Consider the following 15,436-nt stretch of genomic DNA (forward strand, 5'->3'; position numbering starts at 1 on the left):
TCTCATCCACGCAGATTCTCCTGTGACTAATGAAGGGTGAGCTCACACTGCAGCTTTTGCTGTACTGAAAGTACAGGTAAGGTTACTGTTCACTGCAGAGGCCTAGTTTCATGACACTTATGAAAACATGTAATTCTGGAAATATCTACCCCTTTAATTCAGATTTGACCAGTAGGTTTGCGAATTATTAGGGAGAATAGACATACTCACAAAGGCTGGCCAAAGTAATTATTTAGGCCTCAAGCTTTTTGAAACATCCCAACATTTTCTTGCACTACTTTGCATTTCAAACCCGTCTTATTGGAAAGGTGCAAAATAATTTACATTAAGTATTAGACTAATTTTTGAAACAGGTGAGCTGTAATGATGCATCTTTTAAAGAACATATCCCTTCTCAAATCCTGTAGACTAACAATTTCACACACGTGTTCATACACTCCAGACTTTTGACAGATGGCTTACACTTTTTGTATCTTATCTAAAACAAAGTTATTTCTAATGTCAGCCAGTAGGTATTCTGTAAGAACCAATATTCTCTACCATTTTCTTCCTGTAGTAGATTATGCTTGGATTTAGCAAGGAGGAATGTCGTCTGGTGTGCTTTGGATGAATGTATGTCATGAGCAATCCCTCAAACAGATGCATGAGGCTGTTGCTGTCACCTTCCCTAGATAAATACATTCAGGCCAATGACTGGAAGGTGGGGTGTGTTTTGCTGTGGCACAGCTATCACAAATTAGCTGTCCTGTTTTATAACTGACGTGGCGACTGAGGCACGGCACTTTTACTGCCAGGTAAACCAGGCGAGGCCAACCAAAAGCAGCAGCACAGGGCCGACCTCCCCTAGCAAGCTCGCTGCAGCTTGTGTGATTATACAGACACGTAGCTATCACATTCATTACGTTTTCACTGTAAAAAAACCCCTCACAAAATCAAAACAAGGCCCTGTGCTGCTGAAGGCAAAGCCCAGTGTAAGTGACTTTGTATGTGACAAGAGATTTACATTACCTTGTCAGGGGAATGGTATTGGTCTCACCCCAGAAGTATGTGATCTAGTGTAAACAGTGATAAAGCTACCTGAAAACAGGCAATTCCATCCCACTACAGACTGTCAGGCTCCTTCCAGTCCCTGTTGTCTCCACTTAAGGGCAGCATGTTTTCTTGACCCTCTTCTTGGTCTCTCATATACTCATCTACAAAGACTCATCCCGTTCAGTAGAAGAGCTGTTGTATTGCTGTTGTATTACAAGTGACCCTAAGTACTGTATCTCAAAATAGCTATGTTGCAGGAGAGAATTTTCTTTTTTTTTCTTTCCCTGCAAATGTATCCCTTTCCACCCACCTGTTCTCCCACATAAGCAAACATACAGAAAAGTTGAGTACATCTGAGCACAATATCCTGCATGGCAGTGCAATAAACGATAACGTGATTTCTAGCTGATATAAAGAAGTCCTTCATGCCAAAATATTTTGCAAGGGAAGACCTAGTGGCACTGAACTGAATCATCATTTGGTCTTTGTGAGATGTGCCTTTTTCAACATGCCAATGAAAAACAACTGGAAATATGTAATTATTATTAACTAGAGAAACGGAATCTAGATTTAAGTTTTACACACAATATGGATGAGGCATCAACTGATCAAAGCAGGCTCAGAAATCCAAGTGGTGCGCATCACACGCTTGTGCAAACTCAGACTTGAGAAATCAGTGATAATCAGGCAGACAGAGGTGATGGGCTGGTTATTGCAATCTCCTACATCAAATCCATTTTGTAAATTCAGCAATCAGTTGTGTTTTATTAGTGCCTGAATGGTGTAAAAGTAGAGCATCAAGCCTGATTGGAGTGGAGAATTTAGACCATGGAGGGGTCTAAATTATGACCAAATCATGAAATTCTCAATCTTGTAGGACGCAGTGATCAGACTAAACATATCCTGAAATCTTAAAGTATTTTTTACTTTAATTCCCTTTTGAAACCTTAAAATACAAAATCATCATGTCCTTTTTATTACATATGATCACACCATTTCAGTTTAGTCATTCCCTGAACTGTATTTCCTGCTGTAGTGTATTCACAAAGATTGGTTTCAAGCTAAGAAATTCCAAGTTAATTCAATAGCCTCTGGTGTACATAAGCTATTAATAAAAGAATTATATCTAAATTTTGTCAAAGCATGGGAAAAATGCAAAGCATTTCTCAAACATTTTCTTAAAATTTGGCTTAGCCGTATAATGAGGTACTGTATTCTCTCTCCATATATCTTGAGTGGCCATTTCTATTAAAAAAAACAACACAGGGCACTTTTCAAAGTGCCGCTTTCAAGTCTTTTAATTCCCTGGCTATTCAAAGATTTTCCTTCCTTGATCTTCAGAGGAAATTCTTGCATTATTTCAGATGCTCCAAGCAACGGCTTCGCTCATCCTTTCTTAGCACCTCCTTAGGTCGAACGCTTCTGTAGCGCAACCACTCGGGATGTTTCCCTGGCCCTCACTTCCCAAACAGCCGGGTGCGTGTGCAGGGAAACTGCTCTGCCAGGTGCATGTGTACAGGGAAACTCCGAAACCCCTGCCAGGCTCCCTCTTCGGCCTGTTTTCTCCTACTAGCTTCAGTGCCATCCTTTCCTTTCACTCTCCCTGCTTCCCAGATGACCTTCTCCATCCATTGTGCCCTTCCCAGCACAGGGGAATCCAACAGCAGCGTGCCTCCCTGCCCTCACACCATCGCTACCCAGGCCGGTGCCCAGGGCACAAAGGGCACCACTGCCTGCTCGGGGAGGTGGTGGAGTCACCGTCCCTGGAGTGCTTGAGGAGAGACCGGACGTGGCACTCAGTGCCATGGGCTGCTTAACACGGTGGTGTTCGGTCACGGGTCGGACTCGGTGATCTCAGAAGTCTTTTCCACTCTAATTGATTCTGTGCTCGCTGTATTCTCATTTATAGGCTATTATTTCTACCCAGAAATCACAGGCGTGGCCCTTTCACGACTTTAAGCAGCTCTCCAGCCCAGCGACCCCTCCGGAGGGACAGGGGCTGCCAGCTCGCCGCCACGCAGGTGGCGGACGCGTGGGCTTCTTCACCCTCTCCTCAGACGTTCAGCGCTTCGTCCTCTGTTCTTATTTTTCCCATGTCTAAGGCGAATTGCTCAGGACCTCCACGAAACCGAAGCCCAGGGCAAACCGAACCGGGCGGTCCCAACACGCCGCCCCGCTCCCGTCCCCTCAGGCGCCCCGTCCCCTGCCCGCCCCCCCCCGCCGCCATTGGCCCCCGCCGTGACTGCGCTTGGCGCGCGGCCTCCCCTCCCCGCCGCGCGGCGCAGGCGCGGCTGCGCGCGGGCGTGCGTTGGCCCCGCCCCGCCCCTCGCGGCCCCGCGCTTGCCGCGGCCGTTGTTGTCAGTCGCGACTCGGAGGCGCAGCAGGGGCGGCTGCAGCGCCTGGTCCCCTCCGAGCGCAGCGCGGGCGAGGGGCGCGACCCGCCGCAGCCCCGCCGACCTTCCCCGCCGGGCTCTTGGACCCTCTCCGTCTCTTCCTCTGTCCCTTCTTCCCTCCCCGCTGAGCTCTCCGTCCCAGCCGCCGCTCCCGAGGGCAGTCGCAGCGGGCGCTGCCCATGCAGGGGGCGGCGCGGGGCGCGGCGCCCCGAGGAGACGCCGCCGCTGCCGCCGCTGCGGGCAGTAAGTTGCTGGCGGGGTTGGGCCGCGTTCGGCTCGGGTTGGGCCGGTGGGGTGTGGTGGGTTCCTTCCTCCCCCTCCCTGCGCCTTCCCGTTCCTCCCGGAGCCGGCCGAGCCCAATGGCGGCCTCGGCCCAGGGGGAGGAGGAGGCGGTGAGGGGACGTTTCCCGGCCGCCGCCGAAGGTCGGTGTGTCGGTGCCGGCGGGGCTGCAGGGAAGGGAGGGGAGAAGCGGTTGTTCCTGCGGGCACGGCGGACTCCCGGGATGCGGGTGTTCATGCGGGATCGGCGGGGGTCCCGGAATGCGGGTGTTCCTGCGGGACCGATGGGCTCCCCGGACGCGGGTGTTCCTGCGCGGACAGCGGGCTCTCGGGGATGCGGCTGTTCCTGCGGGGACGGCGGGCTGCCGGGAGCCCGCCGTGCCCGCGGCGCGGCGGAGTGTCCGTGCGACGCGGCCCCGTGTGACCGCGGTGACACCCGGCCCCGCGCGTGTGACCGGAGTGACACCGGCCCCTCCGCCACTCCCCCGCTGCTGCTGCCCGCGCCCGCTCCGACGCGTATGTTCTGTTGCTGGGAAGGGGAAAAATAAATAAACAAGCGAGGCGAGAGCCCCGCGGTCCGGCCGCGGGTGCGTTTTAGGGGAATGACGGTGCATCTCACCCCTCGGAATCCGGTACGCAGCCAACAGGTTTGCCTTCGTCTCCCTGTGCCCAGGGCTGGAGCGTGCCCCTCCTGACAGAGGCTGGAAGTATATCCCTGGTTCTTTGTCAGTACGTGCCTTGCTGCTGTCAGTACACTTACTACGTTGAATTCACTGCCTAGAGATTAGTATAGAAATTGGTGGAATAACTAGCAAGGTCCTGCATAGAGGTCTTTGTGTGTTTTGTCAGGTGAGTTTTGGCACCCAGGTGCTTATATTAATGGAAGATGACTGTTAAAGATAGTTAGGGTGCAGTCTTCGTAATAGGGCAGATATGTGTGTTTGGTTTTGTCTGGTGTTTTTTGTTGTTGTTGTTGTGGTTTTTTGTTTTTTTTTTTAACAAGTAGACTGAGTAAAGTGTTGGAGAGCATCCACTAGGGCAAAACCCCTTATATTGGCCAGAGGATGGTTAGTGACAAAAGTGACCCATTTTCAGATTGGATGTTTTTATTGGTCAGAGATGCCAGTATAGCTGTGAAGGAGAAACGTTTATGTGGGATACATGCTTTGGGTCTTTGCTTTTTCATAGACAGTTTCTTACTGATCATCTCACTTCCAAGAGCTTGTTATGAGTGGATGAGGGCAAAGCAGTGGTTTCTTCAGTGGTACCATTACAGTTACTGGAGCAGCTGAAGCGTATTATATGATTTTCAGCCATCTAGCATGAATGAAGTGCATGCAAATATGCTTACGCCTGCCCTCTGTAGTGCAGTCACTACTTAGTCATATCTACTGCTTTTTTGGAGTTGTTTATTATGGATATATTTAGATCTTCAGGCTCTGGGTAAGGACCAGTTTAACGAATCTCTGCAAAGTGAAATCTGTATAGAAGTGTTTACTAGCAAATGTTTATTGTGTTAGAATTAAGCATTTCTTTCAAGGCATGCACCATTAGGAACTGGGTTAAGGAATGGTGGGGGTTTTTGGGGAGATATATCACAGAAAGTGGGAGATTGGCTTGTGGTTGTTTTTGTACTATTGCTGATCCTTAGAAAGAATCTGAAACAAATAAGAACTAACAATCATTGCCAAACAATACAATCAAATTTTACTTTGTGAAACATGTCAAAATGTTTGTTTCGACTAATATCTGCCCCTTCTAGTGCATACCAAATCCAGATTAGAGGATTTAATAATAAAAACTAAAGAGAAAGTCCAGTCTTGTCTGTTATTTTTCCTGAATATCCTAAATGACCAGGAAAGTGGTAGAGTGTTGACATGGTTTTTTCAAGTGATCGGAAAGAGAAGCCTACCTGGCTGCTGGAGCTTTGCCTGGTAGGCAAGGTAGCATCTAAGACAGCACATTTGTCTGGCTCTTTTAAGAGAATCTTTATGATCCACACTTGAGGCTTTCATGAAAAACAGGGAAAGGGGAGAATTGCATCTTAAGTGTACTTACTGTATTACGGTTAATGTTTTTGTTTTACACAGTTGAGAAGTGAGAAAGTACAGTGTGAGTGCTGGACACTCTACAGGTTACTGCTATTCCTTGATTCACCCTGCTATGAGAACTGATACTGCCATGTGGTGTAGGTGGTTGTACTGTAATAAATAGTCTGCTTTCTGATTATTTTAAAGAAATAGCATGTTAAGGGTGTGCATGCTGATATGCTACTGCAGGTATTCTTTGACTTGCAGTAGTCATCTTGTGCACTGTTCTAACCAACCTGGTCTCTTCTAACTGCCTTCGAATTATACCTGAATAATTCCTTTGCAGTCTACACCTTCAGTGTATCATTGTCCCTTCTATCCCTGTATTGCCTACATTTGGCAACTGTAATGCCAAAGTAGCACCTTTGGCTTGCTTGGCCTGCCTTGTTTTCAAGGGCACAGTATCCTGGTGCAGCTAGGATTTTTCCTCACAATGTGTCTCTTGTGAAATAACGCACTTCCTTTTTTAGATTTTCAAAGTTTCACTGAAATGCTGTAGCTGTAAAACTTATTGTTGAACTTCTGTCCATTCCTACTTAATAGTGTTTTCTGATTATGTCTTAAAATAAGAAACCAATGAAACATGGTTCACATCAGGGATATAGGGCTGGCTGCAGTTTATGGTGACTACAGTAATATTAAATTACATAAGCTCTTAACTTTAGTAGCCTGTGAGGTTCTGCCCATCTTCTATGTCACATTATTTTCAAGCACTTAACTGAAATGCTTCAGCTGCTATAATAATGTAAAGTACCTGCTGTTTTAATACACATAACAGTATTATGTAAGAGCTTAAGAGGATTTGAAAAAAACGTATATTCCCTTACAATTCCAGGATAACTCACCCTGGCAGAGTTCTAGTACACATAAGTTGATTGAGTCACCAATGTTAAGAGCTTAATGAGAAATAATTATACTTGCAAAGTATAAAACAGAGCATGTTCACTTTCTGAAACGCTGAATCGCTCTGTTATAGTGATCTTCTACAACAGTGCTGGGACACAAATGTTGCATTGTATTTGACAGCCTGTTTTCTTTTTTAATGTATCATTGTGAGTTTTTCTGCAGCAGTCTCCTGTCTAGTTACTGACTGGACTTTACTTGAGATGATAGTGTAGACTTTTATAATCTTAGTTCATCTTAAAGCGTGGCAAATTTCAGGTGCCTGGCTGTTCCTGACTACTTTAGGATGCTATAAATGAGACTATTGAAACTGAAACTCCAACTGTAGGTTGGAGTCAATCTATAGATCGAGATTTAAGCAATTTGTATCCTAGGTGGAAAACATCAGTCTCATAGTGGCAACTTAAGTCAATTCAGTACTTGAGTTTTGTTACCAGATGTATTGCTAAATAAACGAAACTAACTGATATTTGACCTTGAAGACATTAAGAAATTTAATAGAAATTATTATTGTTTGTAGTAGGTACTAAGAGTATGTACACATATTTGCATCTGAATACTTTTGTTTGAGATGGCATGTGATGCTTTCTCCTCCCTCGGTACAGAAAAAAAGTTGTGTTTGTGGTTCTGAGTTTACACAACAAAGATGTAGGCATTAAAACAGTGCTAACATTGAAATGTTACGCCACAGTGAAGTGTTCATTGATTAATGGCAGAATGCTTAGAGCTCCTGTTAATGGTCTTGGCTGCACTGCCTGGCATGACAAAATTGTGTGGTAAATTATTTGAAAAAGGTGAAACAATTCTGTAACTTCATGAACATGGAGTAGGTGAGGCAGCTTCTCTAAAAGAGTTGAGTTTGGTGGAGAAATCTGAGTTATCTGCTTTCTGTAAAGTTCCTTCAGTAATTTTCTTAGATATAAAGATAAGTCCTGTCTAAAAGATGGTGATACCGTCATGAATCACCTGATACACAAAATGTTTCTGCATCAGTTTCATGTTCCTGGTTATTTGGGGAGAAGAAAAAAAGGAAAACATGATGGGATTTAAAATATTAAAAGCCTTCAAAAATCTACCTCGATGCTGTTTATCAAGCTTGGAAAAGTATAATTTTGGGCTAGGGAGTCCCAACTACTATGAGTTATCTCTATTGCTTATACAACTGTTGACTGAAATACTAGATCTTGATTGGTTAAATGTATGAATATCTGTAACTAAGATATCCATGCTAATTTTCTGTAGTTGGGGAAAAAATTTTCTGCTAGTGTAAATTCTCATGCAAAACATGAGAATTTCTCATGCAAAACATGAGAATTTCTCATGCAAAACATGAGAATTTCTCATGCAAAACATGAGAATTTCAGTTGAAACTAATTTTTCTGTATATGACATCACGGTCTGAACAAAGTTTTATAACTGATTTACAGATACAGACAGAAAGTAGTGGTAGATATCACAAAACTTGGAGCAAGTCCTTTTAAAAGATGTTGTCACTACTGTGCAGAAGATAATTTATGCAATGTGGCTATTCAGGCAGATCTGGTATTTTTCTATACAGTGATACTTCAGGAGCAGCTTCAAAGCTCAAGTGCTGTATTGCTGAAGCCTCTTGCATGTGAACAGGGTAGTGCCTTTCTTGCTTTTTTTCCTTTAAAGATGAAAGGCCTTCGAGAGAGGACATAAGAGGAAAACAGATACAACTTGAGATTAATTGCTTTTGGAGCTGTGGCTGGTATGAGGACTTTAAATGGTGTAAAGCTATTGCTGAGTTCTTAAATCCATAGGGCAGCTTCTATTTGTCTTGTGTAATACCTCCTCCTAGAAATGGAAAGTACCTTGTGAACTGCAGCAAATTATCAGCAAGGTTGTGAAAGTACTTTGGGCTTTTAACATATTTCACAACTGGAACCAGTGCACATAACTACTGGTGATGGGTTTGTCAGTGGATCATAGTTCCATCAGTCTTAGTGCATCTGTCCTCTTAATAGCTTTGGTGCCTAGTCTGTAGTCATAATCTTTCTGTTACTGCTACTGTCTTACTACTGCTTTGCAATCTGTACTTCAACATAGTCTGTATTTTCTCCTATTCACCTTCTTGGAAAGAAAAAGGAAGTAGACATTCTTCACTTTTAAAGTGGAGGCCTTCAAGTGCCTGTTCAGATCCAGTGGCTTCTTTAAGATGTCTGTATTGATGGTGATTCTCACACAGATACCAACTATCAGGTGGAGTTTCTACAACACAATTCTCAAATTTTAGTTTGCACTCTGCTAGTGTTCTATAGAGCACTCACCACAGCTTAGTTGTGGGAAAGAGGAAAGCTTAAATTTATTATTTCATTTATATTATTAAATCCTCTAATCCAGATATCTATGCTTGATGTAACTGTGCTAATCTTCAAGAAAATAGATGGTATACAGCAATCTGTAAGTCTGAAAGTTTGGGAATTCCTTATCTAAGAAATAAATGTGTTCTTTAATTGAGGATATCCTGAGTCATGCATTGTATCTTTCACATTTTCTCATGCCTTGGATCTGCCTCAAAGTGTCTTGCTCTTAGAAGTCAGATCATGCAGGCTGTCATCATTTTCTGTTACGAAATGCTGTTAGTAACTTTTCTCAAATCTATAATAGCGCTACCCTTCCCATCCTCCAACTTTTTGTTGGTCCAGGAGCAATGTTTTACCAAGTTTATTGACCTGCCAAATATTTCTGCTGCTGGCTGTTCACTGAATAATTGACCTTAGAATTGAAGAATTCTTTTTGGCATTTTGCTTTTACTTCAATTCTAAGAAGAGTTAAAGCTACACATCAGTAGTTCTAATGCTTGCAATACATTCTAAAATAATGAAACACTAACATTTAATTAGAGATTTCCCAAATGTTTTGAATGGCAAAACTTCATCAGCAACTGGCACCTCTTATATCTTTTCAGAGCAAAATTCTATAGACTTTTTAAAACCAAGAAGTACAGTTAAAATTTGTAGGTTAATTCTTCTTTTTATGTTTGTAACACAGCATTACGTGAAAACTCTTCATCATGATCGTCATCATTTTAGAGGTAGCCAGTGCTGAATAGTGGAGAGGTTTGCTGATGTATCTTGACATTTCAGTAACAAAGTATGGGCTGGAGACGGACATTGAGGCCTAACAGGAAAATGAAAGAAGTGCATGTACACCTTGAAAAAAAATCTCCTGTAGTTTTATTGTGGAACTCACTGGGAACAGGATAGTTTATAGGGTTTGTCTTCAGTGAAAGGGAAGATATGTGTGCTGTGGTGCAGCCTCGTAAAGTGGAAAATAAAGCCTTAGAGGGCATTGCGTATATAAGGGGCTGAGTTATAACACAGCTGCCTCTGTGAATTGTGTCTTCCTCTGCCCCCTGAAAATGCTGCACGTACAAAATGTTTGGCTGTAGGGCAGGTGTAGATTGCCATGATTTCTTTGAGTGCATTTGAATGGTAGTTGTGAAGGCTTAGGTCATAGGAAGGTGGAGGAGGAAGGTCTCTGCCGAATCCTGATACCTGTGTATGCAAACAGAAGGAGAATTCACTTTCCTAAGATCCTGTCTCCCATACTGAGTCTTGAATATTCAAGAAATACTGGGTACTAGGAGCTTTAAAAGTTTGAAATATGCTGGAGGAGTTAAGTAATGTTAGGTTTTCAGGCATGTGATATGCATTGAGTGTATGCATTCTTCACACGTCACTCTTGCAATGCCTTTTACCTGCTTCTGGTGTGTTGGTGCTCCCTTATACCAAAAGCAAGGTGATAAAAGCCCCCTGGAAGAAAGCAGATTGACACATCAGTGAAGTGTCAGTAACAGGGAAAGTAGTGGCTCATATGGTAACAAGATACACTGTTTCTAAAGGTTCATGGATTAGCCTGTAAAGATACCTTACATTAGGATGGCAGATAAAAACTGGGAGGAAATATTGGAAAAAATATGAAAAATTATACTTGCAGTTTGTTTACTGAATTATTATGTCCTCTAGTTTTCTCTTAGATTCTGATGATTTGTAAAAATTCTTTTCAGAATGAAAAAAAAAATTGCTTCTGAATCTCCACAGTCTGTTGATGTCAAAGTTTGGATTTTGTGTTTCTAGGAACACTAGCAACATAAGTCTTACTCTCAACATACAATTATGTAGTAAATAAGTAATTGTTATAGATGCTGTTACTTATCTGAGACAAAAGAGAGCAAAAGGAGAAGCAGAGTAAAACTTCTTTACTCTGTCTGGTGGATGTGTATAATGTGTGCATCCACAGAACTATTCATTCTAAACTCCTGTTACAGAAAACGAAAGCGTGTGCTTTTAGGAAATGATTCATTTGATCTATTTGGCTATCTGCTTTAGGGTGCAATTTGTTTTATCACAGACTCTTATCTGTGTTGACTGAATCTCCATTTATCGTGAAGGGAGACAGGAATGGTTAGCTGTCTGTGGAGGGATGAGTCCCAGTGAAGATTAGTTCAGCTTTTATGTCTGTTAGACTGATAATGCAGGGAAGCGTTCACATTGATAGTTTTTCAGCATTGTGTTTAAATGGGACCTTGAAGCTTCATTTTGTAAAATAAGCTAGTGCACACATTAGGTTAAGATGGACTAGACTGGTCTTAAATGCAGTGTATAATCTAGTGAAACTTTTTGAATAGGGTGAACTGCTTAAAGAAGAGCTGGTGTCTCTGAAACATGCTCCTTTTTCTAAACAGATCTATTCATCCATCTTTTAAAGATGGTTGAATCACAGTACTGTTGTTAAGCTTCTTAATGGGATGCATGTGATATTACAAAACAACTCCTGCAGATCTCCATTAGGGGCTGTTTGCAGTGTTTTGTGGGATAGGTATATGAGCTTCTGTGGAAAGAAGGATCTGTTCTGAATTTATTTACTGGTAAATGTCTACATTGCATAAAATGAGTATCGGGGGCGTAGCTGAGTTCTGGTATAATTAGGGAAAAATGCATTTTTAAAACCATATTTAGCCACATGGATTAAATGCTGCTAATGGTTACTTAACTCGCCGACTACAAAAACTAAACTCTAATGCTGAAAAATGAACTTATCAGGGATTTAATATAATGTGAATGAAAAGACAGGTAAATATTTTCTTATATAACTGTCTCTTAAATGCTTACTTGGCTTGCTGCTAACATGTGGCTGGTGGAAATTTTGCTTGTTGCCTGCTTCAGTCTGTAATTGCTTCAATTGGTGAAAATGTTCAAGAAGTTGTAAGCTGGATCACCAAAATGATCCATCATTAAAAGTAATCCTGGTTTGGAGTGTGATGGCAAAACGAGAGGTTTGCATGGTTTCATCTATAGTCAGCCCCAGAAGTTTTACTGTTGTAATTAAGGAGACAACAACAAAGGAGTCTCAGAGAAGCTTCAGCCTGAAAGTTATGAAGGTGTGCTCTTAGTGGATCCTTAAGTACTGTCAAAATTCTACTTTCTTACTCTTGAGAGAAACTGAGAGAAAGAAACTGATCTGAAATGTATTGGTATGGCAACTGTGCTCCTTTAGATAGCATATTTAAATTGTAACCAAGGCTTGTATCTATATCCACTATGACATTTTTGCATCCACTTCCTACTACTGAACAATTCTAAATTTTGGTAGGTTCAAACCATGTGTTGCATCTGAGTTCCCTGTATTTAGCTGTGGGAGCTTCATCTATGCAGATTTATTTTAAAACCACAGAGTTAAAGGTTAGTTGGTCTGTTATTGTGGAGACTTCAAGTTAAAGTGTTAATAATGAATATGCATTAATTTTCTTACAGCTAATGGGGCTGCAACATTAATAAATGTAGCTTATCTTCCATTTCTGTAAGCTCTTATCCTGTTGATTACTCTCTGATATATCTCTTCATGATTTAAAGCATAGCTGTTTTTTGCTGGAATTCTGTTGACAGGATGATGTTTATGTGTACAGTGTGATTTAGAGTTTAATCACTTGTTGAGCTTGCACAGTGATGGTTGAGAATGTGCCAAGTGAACAAAGTAATGAGCATAAATCTTTCTGTACTGATTGTTGCAGTTAAATTCAGGCAGGTTGTCTTTAATTTGTGTGCTCCAGTTTTCCTTTAATTTCTCTAATCTAGAAGCAGTTGGGAGTCAGATTAGGATGCTGTGGAGACAGCAATACTATAAAGCATGTTTGTGTGGGTGGGTTTTTTGTTGTTGTTGGTTATTTTTAAATGCTGGCACCCCCTTTAGGAGTGAGACTCTGGAGTCACACAATCGTATGGGGCACAGCTGATTAATATATCCCCTCTTGCTTCCTACAGGCTAAGATTGGGTGGTTTATGTGTGTACATGGACTATGTTCATCAGTCTTTATTTTGAGGCTAGGTCAGTATGATGGAACATTACACAACTATAAAATAGAGCACTGCTTGAAAACATGGTCAGTGCGCAGTAGTAATGAAAAGAAAAAACCCTCAGACTGGTCTAAGAAGGTAGAATAGAACAGACCAGAAAATGAGTTGAGAAGGGTGAGAGGAATGCTAAAGCCTGTGGAATAACCTCAGCAAAAGGATTGATAGACTAGGATTAGAACAAAATTGAGCTGAAGCTAGGAAGGGAGGAAACTAATTCTATGAGTTGCTTAAGGCAAGGTAAATGGAGTATGATAGTTCTTGTTTTGGAACAGACAGTGAATGAGAAGATGCACAAATTATCAGGAGATTAAAAATGAACAAGAGGAAGTGGTTCTCACAGCGCATAGTTAAGCAATTCAGCTCTGCTGCAGTATGTTCTTGATGCTAAAAAATCACATGCTTTAATAGAGCACCTGCCCAGTTTCACTGGGAGGGATGGGGTGGAATCCCTCAACTGATATTAAACACAAACCCACTGCTCTCAGATGTAAAAAAGTTTTTGAATCTCTGAAAGATAAGGAGAGTTTTGTTTATTGTTGTATTTACCATTGTACTGTGGTGTTCCCTATGCATTCTGTAATGGTTTCTGCCAGGTAGGAGAGTGTTTGTTATGGGCATTTAGTTTAATGTAGCATACCTAATTCAGTTTTGTGCTTTTTTGAATAAGGATGGGATGGTGTTACATGGCAATGGCAGGGGAAACTCTGTAAGATAAGCAGTATGGGAAGTGTTGGGAAGCAGATATGCCAACCATCTTCTAGTGGAGTGGTTTTTGAAAGAACATGTGAAGCACAGTGCTGGTTAGCAGAATGAAAGGGTGCATACAGCAACATAAAACCCAGTGAAGTTTGTTGAAGCTTGATGACTATCTTTAAAGAAACACAAAACCCCAAACCTCAATGTTTATATTGTTTGTTATTGTATTAAAGCTTGTTGTATTTAACCCTGTTCCTTGTCTAGGTTATGAAGTTCTAGAAGTTAATTGATTTCATTCAAATTTTACAGGAGTGAAAGTCTCAAACTGAATTCTATGGGTTTTGTGGAAGCTGCATAGTGAAGAGGTTGTACCATGGCTCCAGCTGAGGGAAGCAGGAAGGTGAGCTTGTTTAACATCACAGAATCCTCATAGGACCCCCCAGCTTTGTAATTGAATTCATATGAAACCAGGTTCATTAGTTCCCCTGTCTGTGAAATAACTTGTTTAGCAGGGTGTGTTTTTAATGTTTTCATTTCAATTTGAGGATAACTAATGTAAGGGGCTGTTTGTTTGCCAGCTTCCTTTTCAAAGTTTTTCTTTTTGAAGTTCAGTTTTGAAACTGAAAATATATTCTAAAGAGCTGTGTTTTCTGTATTTTAGAGTTGGCAATGAGCCATCTAATTTTCATATTTCTAACTACTTTGCACTTAAAGTTGGAGAAATGGTTAGCTTTTTGATAGCTACAGTTTTTTATTTAAACCTCAATCTAAGTTAACAATGCAGGAAAAGATTCTGGGAGGTTTTGTATGTGGAAAAAAATGACAATGGGATGTAAAACACTTAAAACCAGTTTTGAATATGAATATTGTATAAGTTGGGTCTTGTTTGCTTAAATGCCAAACACCTGGTAAGCAGGACTTCAGTACACAAAAGCTGAACTCTTGAATCTTCCCTGCTTCTTTCCCACTCTTCCTTCTCCTCACTCATTCCCAGGACTGACAAACATACGCATCCTACCTCCAAACTTTTTATCACCAGTTTGTATAACTTTAGTCAAAATATTTAACAAGATATTTTAATTAGCACTAAGTATATCCAACCCAAATATTTCATTTCAGCCTTTAAAGCTTTGTTCACTTGCAGTAATTACAGTATTGATTGATAATGCTCAAGCTAATTAGAGTAACAAAATTAAGTATTGTGTATCACTCTGAACTTTGCTAAACAGAAAGCTGTTAAAAAGGAGGAGGTAAAAGTCCCAAGTCAGGCCATCAGAACTTTTTATTAGGGCTCTTTCATGCAGTATACAAAGGGGTGTGCCAAAAAAGAGATTTATTAAGTATATTCCTCTTGATGATATTCTGTGCTGCCCAGCTGTTTTATAGTCTACCTGGAAAAGTTACAAATTTCAGCTTTGCCAGCTTTAACAGTCCTTGTAAGCACTAATCTCTTCAAGTGCTGCTTGAAAGGTTTCTGACTCAAGACTATGAATGCCACTGAATTTGAGACAAATTTTCACTACTGCAGTGTTGAAACTCACTTTCTTCAAGCACACTGATAATGTGATGTCAGAAATCTGCAAATTAGCACAGCCTGGCTTATTAAACCCTTTGCAAAAATTCCTGAAGATTATTTAATAAATAATCTGTAGTAATGTGCTAA

The 15,436-nt window shown here is 41.5% G+C and overlaps 1 protein-coding gene across 1 annotated transcript in view; it reads left to right on the forward strand.

Annotated features, from left to right (window-relative positions):
• Positions 1-3,325: 3,325 nt before the first annotated feature.
• The window catches only part of SNRK (SNF related kinase), a 38,250-nt gene continuing 26,139 nt past the window's right edge, over positions 3,326-15,436 (forward strand). Inside the window, exons 1-2 of the mRNA XM_063408453.1 lie at positions 3,326-3,668; positions 14,083-14,173. The gene's annotated coding sequence lies outside the window, so the exon portion shown is untranslated. The remainder of the gene's footprint in view (positions 3,669-14,082; positions 14,174-15,436) is intronic.

Source organism: Prinia subflava, chromosome 1 (assembly GCF_021018805.1).
Source record: "Prinia subflava isolate CZ2003 ecotype Zambia chromosome 1, Cam_Psub_1.2, whole genome shotgun sequence".
Lineage (NCBI taxonomy): Eukaryota > Metazoa > Chordata > Aves > Passeriformes > Cisticolidae > Prinia > Prinia subflava.